Here is a 12,361-nt window from a genome sequence, read left to right as displayed (position 1 = left end):
TCTCGGAACCCCAGTTCAGGAAAGGATTGGACAAGTTTGCGTAAAGATTTGCTGAATGACCCCTATGATCCTCGGCTGACGTTGGCACTGAGGGTACAGCAGAGAGCAAGATAAATAACGTCCCTAGTGGAGCACACAGTTTATGGACGAAAAATAGATTAAAATAAACAGAAAATGACAAGTGTGATAAAGTAATGAAGGAAGAATGCAGGGTCTTTTCAGAAGGAATGAGGAGAGGGGATGCGGAGGCCATTCTCCCAATGAAATAGCATTTAAAATGAGATCAGAAGAATGAGGAGTTAGCCAGGAAAGAAGGAGGGCAGAATTGGGGTTGATCAGGGGAAAAGGACCAGCATGTGTGGATTTAGGGGGAGCAACCGTACACAGAGACATCCTCCACAAGGAATAGGTGGATGAGAAGTCACTGGTTGGATTTACAGTGTGAGAGGCACTGTCCTGATTCCTGACTGGAACTTCAAGTGCTGGTATTAACCCCGTTCTATGATGACCAAACTAAAGCTTAGAGAGTTTAGGTAGCTTGACCAAAGTCACACCCCATTAACTGTCAGACAGGGTATCTGAATCCAGCCAGGGCCGCCGAGTGGAACATCAATCCACAGTGCTCTTCTGCAAGAATCTTGTGGGCTGTGGAAAGGACCAGATCTCTAGAGCCCACCAAGCCCTGACAGCATCAAACGATGCCAGAACTCTTTGAAAGAAGTATTCCTGCCCTCAGGCAGGAGGCGGCTTCATGGCTCAGGACATTTTCATTTGATTGAGTTTACAGATGAGGTTTGAAAGAAGTCTAAAATCCAGAACTCCTATCCTTTCCTGATATGAGAACCAGTACTTGACTGGTCTCTGGGACTTTTAAGTGCAGTCGGTGATTTCTTGGGAATATTTGTCATTTTTGGTATTCTAAGAAACCATAATTTGTTCAATCAACGGAGAACAACAACCACTTCTAGGGGTGGGATGAAGATTCAAAGAGATGATGGTAGCCGAAAAGTGGAAACAACCCAAATGCCCACCAACTGATGAGTGGATAAGCAAAATGTGGCGTATCCGTACCCTAGAATACTATTTGATCATATAAAGGAATGAGGTACTAACACATCCTGCAATAGGGAGGGAGCTTGGTGACGTGATGCAAAGTGAAAGAATTTAGGCACAAAAGACCACATACTGTGCAGTTCCATTTATGTGAAATGTTCAGAATAGGCAAATCTAGAGGGATAGAAAGTAGGTTAGTGGTTAATCGGGGGCTGGGCAGAGAGGGAATGAGGGGTGACTGCTAACTGGTATGGGGTTTCTTTTGGGATGATGGAAATGTCTTAGAATTAGATAATGGGGATGGTTCCACATCCTTATGAATATACTTAAAACATCAAATTGCATTCTTTAAAAGGGTGAATGCTACAGTATGTGAGTCATTTCACAATAAAGCTGTTATGAAAAGCGAGTGAGCGAGCGAGAGATGATGGATATGAAGGCCTGGCACAGTTTCTGGTCTGTAGCAAGTGCCAGGAAATGGATGCTGTTGTTTTTATCTGGCTGGGGGTAATTGTTTGGTTTACAAATCTGGTCCTCCACTTAACAAAAGCCTTCACATCAGGGTTCCTCTAACAGCCAGCTGCCTCCAAGCATCTAAATATCTACAAATTCCAGCTTTTCTTTTTTTTTTTTTTTTTTTGCTTGCAGCATTTCAAAAGTTTATTGTGTAAAGAGAGAAATGTTAGACAATCCACGCTCTGAAGTTGTCAGACTGGTTTGGATTTTCTGATTATTGGAGTGGGTGTTAGTTGTCAGAACTTGGGTACCCCGGGGAAGATGTCCTGAAATAACTAGGAAATGAGGGTAAAGCAATGGCCCTCCAAGGGAAGCCTTCAGTTATTGAGCCGGCAGGTCAGAGCAAAGATTCTCAAAGTCATCTGAAGGGTACAGAAGGGCTCCCAGGCCTTGTGTTCTGATGAGAGAATGTATTAGCAAGTCTAAGAAGACAGTGTGCTCATTCTGAAGTGTAGCTGTTCAGACACAAGCCTGAAACAAGATGAAGGAGCAACAGAGATCTTTCCAGGCCCCAGGTCAGCAATGACTAAGGGAAGGGGGGGTCTGTCGTTGCCTTGGCTGAGGAAACTAGACAAGGTTCAAATCCCAGCCCTGTCATTTACTTCCTGGGGCCCTCCAGGACCAGTTCAATGGACCCCATCTTATCAACAGAGTAATTAAGAGGGGTTTTACAGGAGCTGAGACCCCCTCGTCCAGTTCAGGCAGGTTGAGACCAGCAACCCATCAACAGGGCCTGTGCAAATGCCACACAAGTGATCTTTTTGATGTCAAGGAGCTAAAAACTCCACGCTCAGATCATGCTAACTCCGCCATTTTGTGAACGTGTGTCCTGTGAAGAGCTGTGAAGCTTGGCCACGCTTGCACAGATCATCAATTACTTCACTTCTCCTCGCCTCCAATCATCCATCTCCACACTTCAGACCGCCCTGCCCTTCATCCCATAAATTGCCCCCCAAGCCCTGGATCAGGGAGACAGATGTGAGGGCACATGCCTCCTGTCTCCCTGAAGATCAGTTTCTCAGAATAAAGCTGATTTCTTTTCCCAAAAGGTGATGCTGTAATAATTGGCTTTTTTGATGTGCATTGGGTAGTGTTACCCCTGCCCCTGGCCCCATAAGACATTAACCACAAGCCTGCTCAGAATAAACCTAATGTGTTATTTTTAGCTTGCAGGAAACCGCAAAGAAAGGAAGGACAACATGGCTGAACAAAACCAGTCAAAACAGGTTGAATGCAACATGGCAGTCTGACTTGACCTGGCATAGACCCCTCAGTAGGAGACCCCCATTTGTGTGGTCACAACCTTCAGCAAATTACTGAAACTCAGGCTCCTCGTATGGATTAATAATAGTATAGTAGAGTTATTAAGAGGATTAAATTAGTTAATACATGTGACTAGCTTAGAGTGTACTCTGCTACTCGTAAGAACATAAATATTTGGATCTCTAGGATAGTGACTTCCCGACAAGAAATAATTAGTGGGCCTTCTGCTTTTATGCGTCAACCTCGTTTAAATAATGGAAGTTGACCTCAGACAGTGTGATGGCTCTAGAGAGATTTCACGGGACCACTGCAATTGACTGAACAGGTTGTTCCCTGCACAAGGAAGGGAGACTGTGCCTCCATGGGGTCACGTTGTAGTCCTGTGACCACATCCAGGATGAGGATCTGACACGCACCATGGAAAACTCCTGGTGGAACTAAATGCCCCGCCCCACCCCCAGGTGGGGCCTCCAGGGAGACAGCTCCCTGGCCTCTGCTTATACATTTTCCATGTTGGAATGCTAGTGATTAATAGTTAACCCTTGCTCTCCGTTGATTTATACTGAAAATAATGATAAGCAGGCTAAGATTATATTCACACATCTTACTGGTATTAGATAAGATTTATCCTCTCATGAACGCAGTTTGCTGTGTGTTGCCATGATAGTGACCAGGTTCAGGACATACCACCCCAAAATATGGTACGTTGACCTATTGAATATTTAGGCTGAAAGAAGTTGGGGAACAGTGGGTGCAGGAAGGACTCTGACCTTCTGCTGAAGCAGGTCAAAGGGCCCGCTGGTGAGAAGTGCCCTCCTTATGTGCAGAAGAAAGAAACCTCCTTATCTCCGAGACCTAGAGGGCAGAACAAACAGGCTTTGCTAAGGTTCCTCCAGTTTATTACGCTTACCTCATCCAACTTTTATCCTATCACATTTTCCACGACTTTCCACTCTCCGTCAAACCGAGCAGAAGAACGCTCAGGGTTAACCACTTCTTCAGGTCTTCATTTCCTTATGGAGACTCTGTTGTCATGTCAAACTTATCCTAAATAACTCTGCATGCTTTCTTCTTGTTAATCTGTCTTTTGTTCCAGAAACCCAGCTGAGAACCTGAAGTGAATAGAGGAAAGATATTTTTCCTTCCCTCCAAAAGCATTTCCTTGCTATTTCAGTCTCTTCAGACGTAGATCCAACCCGCCCGCCAGGATCAAGGAAACAAAGAATTGCAAATTATTCCTAGAAATGAGCTACGAATGAGTCTGAACAAAGCCATGAGCAGAGATATTAATAGCAACATTTTCTAGTAATTCCTTCATTGAAAAATGTTATTGAGCGTCTATATGTGGCAACCTTCAGCCAGCTGCTGTTATGTGATGTGGGGGAGAACGAAACTTTCCTCCATCCTTCTTGGTTCTTCTGGCTGGTCTAAGAATTAAATAATGGGAGAAAATCAAACAAATTTAATAACATGTTTACATGGGAGAAACCCAGGAAAGCTGAGTGACTCAGCAAAATGGCTGAAGCCACCACCTTAAACACCATCTTCAGCTAAAGACAAAAGAGGATGTTGGGGGTAGTGGTTTGGGACTTCACAAAGGAGGAAGGCCATTCACACGGAGATGGGAAAGCAAATGTTCACCATGCCTTGTAGAGACAGTGGACATGGCTGGAGAGGACTTTGATCAAAGGGGCCTGGCTAGGTTCCTACCTGTCTACCACATCTAGTTCACACTGTACTATAGTTATCTATGGTGATAGCTCCTTTCTGGAATGGGCCTTCCATCTTAAATTCTTTTAGGCAGTTAAGGGGAATGTCAAAGTTTCTTCCTGAGTCTTTTGTTCTTAAAAATAATCAAGCCAAAGAGATGCGTTTTGGGGTGGCAAATTCTGCTCCCCTACAGTGAGCAAAACAGACACACTCTTTTCCTCCTGGAGCTTGGCCTGAATGGGGCAGACAGTCAATCAGAAATGCCTACCAATGAGTACATAATATTGAATTGAGTTAATGGCTCTTCAGTTGGGCTATCCAATATGGGAGCCACTAGTCACAGGTGGCTGTTGAGAAGTTGAAATGTGGCTAGTCCTAATTGAAATGTGCTCTCAGTACAAAATACGTAGCAGATTTCAAAGACTTTGTACGGAAAAAAAAGAGTAAAATATCTCAATAATTTTTAATTGATTACAGGTAGACTTGACAAATATTTTAGATATACTGAGCTAAAGAAAATGTCTTATTAAAATTAATTTCACCACCTCGTAACCATTAGGATGGCTGTTATTTAAAAAAAAACAAACAAAAATAACAGAAAATAACATGTTGGTGAGGATGAGAAATTGGAACCCTCGTGCCTTGGTGAGAATGTAAAATGGTGCAGCTGCTGTGGAAAACAGTATGGCAGTTTCTTAAAAAATGGAAAGTAGAATTATATATGATTGAGCAATTCCATTTCTGGGTATCTGTACCAAAAGAATTGAAAGCGGGTCTTGAAGAAACGTTTGTACACCCATGATCGTAGCAGCACTATTCACAGTGGCCAAAAAGTACAAGCAACCCGAGTGTCCTTGAATGGCTAAACAAACCATCCCATGGAGTATGACTCAGCCTTCCAAAGGGGTGAAATTCTGACACGTGGTTCGACACGGATGAGCCTTGGGGACATTGTTAAGTGAAATAAGTCAGTACAAAAAGACAAATATTCTGTGATTCCACTTACATGAGGTGCTTCGCGTAGTCAAGCTCATAGAGACAGAAAATAGAACGGTGGTTGCCAGGGGCTCCGGGGAAGGGGGGATGGGAAGCTGTTAATGGGCAGAGAGTTTCAGTTTTGCAAAATGACAACGTTCTAGAGATCGGTTGCACGACAATGTGAATCTACTTAACACTGCTGAACTGTGGAATTAAAAATGCTTAGGATGATCGATTTTATGTTGTGTATATTTTACCACACCTGAAAAATAAAAACTTCCACCTTTTCTTTTTACCTTTTTAGAGGTGCCAATAGGAAAACTGAATATTACACATGTGGCTCACGTTGTGTTTCTATTAGCGCTGCTCTAGAGGAAAAGAATTTTTATCTCCGAGGATTTTTTTTTTAGCAAAAAGAAATAACCGCTTTTTAAAGTAGTTACGGAACACTTGCTTGCTAAACATTTAATACTTCTTTACGTGTTGTGTTTGTGAGACAATTCCTATTATAATACGTTTATAACCAAAAATTCAACTGATTACAGATTTATTTAATATACACTTGTCAAACACACAGTTGATAATCTTGAAGGGAAAATACATCAAAGGCACATATACAATTATAGACGTTCTTATACATGTAACATGGAAAATACATTTATTTATTACTTTTTACATATTCTAGAAGACGTTCAAATGAAGATAAGTAGTTGATCAAACAGGTTGATAAACTTCTGGTAGCTCAGGGATCCCCGAGGATTTTTAACATAGGAACCTGATCTAGACGAAAGAAAAGTGAACAGATAACCAGCCAAGCTTGAGGTGTCTATGCTGGGGTGGCGTTGAGGTCAAGACGGGTGGAGAGCCTTTGAGGCAGAGAAAACAAGTTTGGCAAGAACTCTGAGGCAAAAGAGAGCACGGAATGTTCCAGAAAGAGCAATGAGGCTAGAGTGCACAGATGGAGAGGTAGAGGGCTCTGAGATGAGGCCAGAGAGGCAGACAGGTGCTAGATGGGGTGGGGCCTGGAGGCTTGCTAAAGACGTCAATCTTTATCTTAAAGGTAATGGGAAGGGGCTAGCCCCATGGCTGGGTAGTTAAGTTCACACCCTCCGCTTGGGCAGCCTAGGATTCTGCCAGTTCGGATCCTGGGCACAGACCTAGGCGCCGCTCATTAAGCCAAGCTGAGACAGCTTCCCACATAGAAGAGCTGGAGGGACCTACAACTGGGATATGCAATTATGTACTTGGGAGCTTTGGGGAGATAAAAAACAAAGAGGAAGATTGGCAAGAGATGTTAGCTCAGGGCCAATCTTTCAAAAAAAAAAAACAAAACACAAGCAATGGGAAGCCAGCGGTGGAGTAGCTGGGCTTGCTCTTGCTGCATCTGTCTGTATGTGTGTGAGTCATTTTTGTTTTTTTAGTAAATGAGGCTTACCATGAAATTAAATGTACTTTAATTTTTATCCTTTTTTCATGAGACTGACAATGTTGAACTTTATCCGAGTGCTGTGCTCGTGGAAAACGGCCACAGTTCAGAAATCCCCCTAACCTTTGTTTTCCAAAATCCCTCATCCTTTCGTGTTTCTGAAAATGCCTTAGCTGAAAGAAGCACTCTTCCTCATATAAATCGGATAAGACTCTGCAAATTCGAAGATGCCTCCTTTGTGTACCTGTGGCGAGACCGAACACAGACCACTTTCCAGCTTCCCGTTCTTTGTCTCATGAGTGATTAACATTAGAGTTGTTTGTCCCTCAGAAACTAGCCAGACACAAAGGGAAACACTTTCTGATCAGCTGGTTGAAACGTCCTCTGACAGCAAAACAACCCCAACTCTCCATACCCCCACCTGTAACTTGTCTACTTCTGTCTATAAAAGCGTCAGGTAAAGCCACTCGCCCGAGACACGTTGATCTTCACATCCGATGGCTCGCCCTATTGCAATAGTCTGAATAAAATCGTCTCCTTCATTCCCCTGTGTGTTTCGTCTTTGACAAGATCTTTCAGATAAAGAAATTCAGAAACCAGAACTTCTTGGTTTGGAAACTATGATCTTGGCACTTAAGTGCAAGGCGGGAAGGGTGGCTTCAACCCAGTCGAACACGCCATTCGTTGGGCATCTTCTACATGCAAAGCGCTTTGTGAAGCGTGCAGACTGGGAGGATAAACCTGCCAGGAGCAGTACACTATTACTTCTTAAACGGGTTATCATCATCACAGCTTTCATTGAGCCCTTATAACAACCTTTTGAAAAAGATATCTCCAGATAGGTACTATTGTCTTTGCTATCTTAGCCTCAGTTTTCTCTTCTGTAAAATGAAAATCATAGTTCCTCCCGTACAGGGATGTTGGGAGGTCGATGAGAGACTGAGATCGTGCATGAAATGTGAGCCTGTTGTTATTACGGGCTATAGTGGAAAAACAGTTTGGTCTTCTGGAAGGAGGGAGAAGCCATTGTCTATGAGAAGAATCTAGGTCACACTCAGTGTCTGCCACTCTCTCAGCTCACTTAGGAGCCAAGTGGCCGGAGGCAGATCCTTGCACACAGGTCCTCATGCCTTTGCTCTTGTGACCCTGCAACCCTGGTGTAGCAGAAGCTGTCACTGCCCCACCCAATTCCCTGTGACCTTTTATGGGCTCCAGCCCATTTCCAGCTGCCGCTATCTGCATCTCAGCCCGAAGGCTTTTTTTTTTCCAGAACAGGGAACACAGAACCAGCTGAAAGTGACCTGGAATTAACAACCCCAGGGAGCAGCCCTCAACCAGTGGCACTGAGGAGTTGGTGTGTGGAAGGAACTTCTCTATTGCCTCGACCTTTGGGTGGGATAATTCTGAGCAATAGTCTGGTAATTTTGAACTGGTTTTTCCCCAGGGAAATAACTCTAGTCTCCCACTGCGGTCGCTGGCTTAATAATGCACTGCGCCTTCTTTTGGTCACTTCTCCACTCCCCACCGGTCTGCCCTGTACCGTCCGCATAAAAACTTGTGCTCAGATCCTTGCTTCAGTGTCTGCTTCCCAGAGAACCCACGCTAACCACCAGGCTCAACTGATTAGACAAGGGGTGAGCTTTGATCCAAGACAGCCACCCATGATTGGCCAGAATGTCACTCTGCACATGATTATAATTAACCTAAGCAACTTGGTTCTTCTTCTCAGGGGGCAGAGATGGTAAAAACTAAAGCGGGAAAAAGACAATAGCAACAGATGAGCTGGATCCCATGAATGGTGGCCTGTGGCATCCTGCAGGAGGCTGGTGGTGGGTCTGCCACCCTACTAATGTGCTTTCCCAGGCATGCATACGTCTCTGAGCAGTTTCATAACAACTTCAGTCACCTGAGTCGACCCAATCATGGCAATCCTGACAATCTTAAGAAGTCCAACTTCAGGCCGGCCTGGTGGATTAGCAGTTAGTTTGCACACTCTGGCAGCCCAGGGTTTGCTGGTTTGGATCCCGGGTGCAGACCTACACACCGCTTATCAAGCCATGCTGTGGAGGTGTCCCACAGACAAAATAGAGGAAGATTGGTACAGATGTTAGCTCAGCAACAATCTTCTGCCAGCAAAAAAAAGGAGGAACCTTGGCAACAGATGTTAGTTCAGGGCCAATCTTCCTCACCAAAAAAAAGAAGAAGAAGAAGAGGAAGCAATTGTCTAACTCCCAGAGGCTTCAGGGTCAGACAGATTCGAGTTCAGATCAGTTCTGTGTGGTCTTCAGCAAATGACTTAGCACCTCTGAGCCCTGGTTTCCTCAGTTCCAAATGGAATAATAATTCTAGCCATTTCACAGAGATGCGTGAGGTTTCGATAAGGGAATGTGTGGAAGCAGCCTGACACACAGTTTGTCGTCAATAATGATATCTCCATCGCTTACCTGAGATCTACGGGTACTGGCATCCGCAAATAGTTCCTGTCTTTTGGTCACCATGGCGACCCTAGGCAAGCTCATAAATTTCCGCTAATGAAGCTGAGATATTTTCGTTTTTCCCTGCTGTGCTTGTCTGTGTCTTGGATAGATTAAAAACTCCCAGAGGAGTCACATTTTAGAGTATGTAGACTGACCATTTATAGTCCGCATCATCTACTGTGATATGCGCAAAAATAATCAAACAAGGAAAAATAGAAAAGAGCCAATTTAGTCTTCCCTGAGCCCAAAAGTGCTTCTATATTTTCGGTGGTTTAGGAAACATCTAGAGAGCAGGACCTTTGGAAGGAAGAGTGGCCTTTGGCCAGCTGGAGTAATTCGAGAGACCACCCAGCCAGCCCCCTGCCTTGCTGGCTGTCATCGCATCCTCCCTTCGGGGTCTGAATTCATCGCAATTCCTCCCGAGGGCCTGATCCCACCCGGTCCTGAGTTAAGCAGGAAGGTCTCAGATACGAATCTGGCCCAGGACCTGCCCTGAGGAGTTCACCGTAGGCAACATCATTTTCCTTCTTTGTAAGATACAGGCATTGGACTAAGCGATTTTTAAATTCCTTCTTACCTTGAAATTCTATGATTTTTATGAAAGTGAGGTCTCTAGTCTAGGAGGAAGCCCTGTGAAAAAAGGCTTTCCTTGAAGATAAAGATAAGGATGGGAGGTGGGTACGAAGCCAGCATCTCCCTTTCCATAAGTTTAAAGGAACCATCACGTGACCGGGCCCCCAGCATGTGAGTAAACTGTGTCTACTGCTAAGATCCAGAATGTCTGGGCCAGACATCTACAGTCAGTCTGCTTTAACGCTTGTTTTGAAAATGCGAATTTGTTCCAGTGCCATTGATATACTGGAGAACAATTTTGGAACATCATGCAAATTTTTATTTCATCCGCAAGGGACATGGGGTGAAAGCAGAAAACGGCCCCCACCTGAACTGACTCTGCAGTGTCAAATAGAAAACAAATCTGGACCGAGGCAAGGAGAGACTTTATTTGAAAGGTTCATTGCAAGGAGGGGAAACGGGGAAGGGACAATTGCAACAGGGACAATCCCTCACCGTGAGATCGGCAGGCCTCTCAAGGGGGTAGGCCAAGGGGTTCTGGTTTTTCTTCTTTGGAGAGAAGTCATCAAGGCCAGAAAGAAGTAGGTGTGGAACAAAGGGCGACAGGCCGGATGGACAGAGCAGCTCAGAGAATGTCGCCTCTTCTCAGGAGGACCTCTAAGGAGGGGCTGTATGCTGGCTCTGGGTGAGTGTGGCCCTGAGTTCAGGGCCCTAGTGGAAGGACAGAGTCTTAAACCAAAGTGTGGCTAAGCATTTTGTTCCGATTGATCAGTGGGACAAAACAATTCAGCTAACCATTCATAAGGCGCAGGACGGGAGTGGGGAGAGTCTGTGTCTCACCTTGACGCAGGTTAACAAGGGAGTCACCCATGAGTCTTATCTGAGTCACACGGGAAGTGTGGTTCTTTGCAAGGAAGCTGTTTCTGGAACACAAAAAGGTGAGGGGATTTCTTTAGCCATTGCTATTTTCCAGGATATAGGACTCCAGTTAAATTCAGTATTGGCAGTAGGAATGGGCAAAACACACGCAGGCGCACGCTTCAGCCATCCACCAGCTGCCTCGGTTCTCCACGTGGGTTAGGAGCCACATCTCCGCCCATCTGGTGTTCCAGCTGTCTCTCTGATTTCAGATAACCCTCCTCCCGCCACTTCACCAGAACTCACAAGCTGTAACCCTTCCTTCCACTTCCACAAGCAAACTTCAAGTCTTTCTCACAGTAAGACATGGTACCATGTTTATTGTGGTATTTACATATTTCTTAACCAGGTAACATGTGCAAGACCATGACACCATTTTAATAGGTTCCTGTCTTTTTTTTTTAAGTGTGTCACTGACAAATTTTCTGAGTACTGAGCCCTAACCCCATATTTCCCATATGCCTTGGGGTTTGTAATTGCACAATTTTACGCAGCACGGTGATTTTTAGGAGCACATATGTCACATTATAGCAGAACTGACTGAATTTACAACAGGGCCTGAGGAGCTTCTCAGGAGACAAGACATCCCAGAGCTAGGCTAGAATCGTTCCAGCAAATTATCAAACCAGAAGGGGAGGAGGGGGTGTGTGAGAGCCCTCAAATTTGTATCCAAGTCAGAAAGAAGTGCGGATAGCTTGGGGACCCAGAGCTTGGGCCTGGCATCTGAAGTGAGGGCAGTCTGGCAGGACTGAGTTCTGAAACCTGTGGAGTCCAGCTCTGGGTGGCTCATGTTGGAATAAGATTGAAATGACGGACACCCAGTTGGTGTCAGAGAATCAGAGATGGTTCATTCAAGTTTTAATTACGGCTCCCTCTACAAGACCTGAAGATCCAGACAAATGGTTTGGGACAGATCTGAGTGGCAGATGCCAGGCTGAGCACCGTCCTTCCCCCTTGAGCATAGAGGTGGTGATACTGGGCCCCGTGCCTCCCGCCTCCTCCCCGGCGATGCCTCAGGGCCGCCATGTTGCTCACCTCCTTGGGCGCCATTCACAGTGTGTTTTATGTGGAGGTGTGGACTCGTCTTCTTTAACGCTTAGGAAGTAGGCACTCAAGTTCACATGGCTGGCACTCTCTCTACCTGATCACCCCTCACAGTGCCATCTCTTAACGATTTTCTTTTTCCCTGCTCAGATAGCAGATGAGAAGCTTAGCAAACCAGCTGGTTAAACAGATGTCCAGCTGTGGAACAAAATGCCAGCGTCCTTTCTTGCAGACACCACAGCGGGAGCCCTGCAATAGTCTTGGCCTTCGAGAGAGGACAAGGGGGCCTCCCTGCCCAAATACTGCCTTATGCACAAAGCCAACCACCTCCACCTCTCTCAGTGCCCTGCTTCTATCTCTTAGGGAGGGTGTGGACCAACCCCATCTTTTCTCAATAAGACAT

The sequence above is a fragment of the Equus przewalskii genome, chromosome 26 (assembly GCF_037783145.1).
Source record: "Equus przewalskii isolate Varuska chromosome 26, EquPr2, whole genome shotgun sequence".
NCBI lineage: Eukaryota > Metazoa > Chordata > Mammalia > Perissodactyla > Equidae > Equus > Equus przewalskii.
This window is presented reverse-complemented; position numbering follows the sequence as displayed.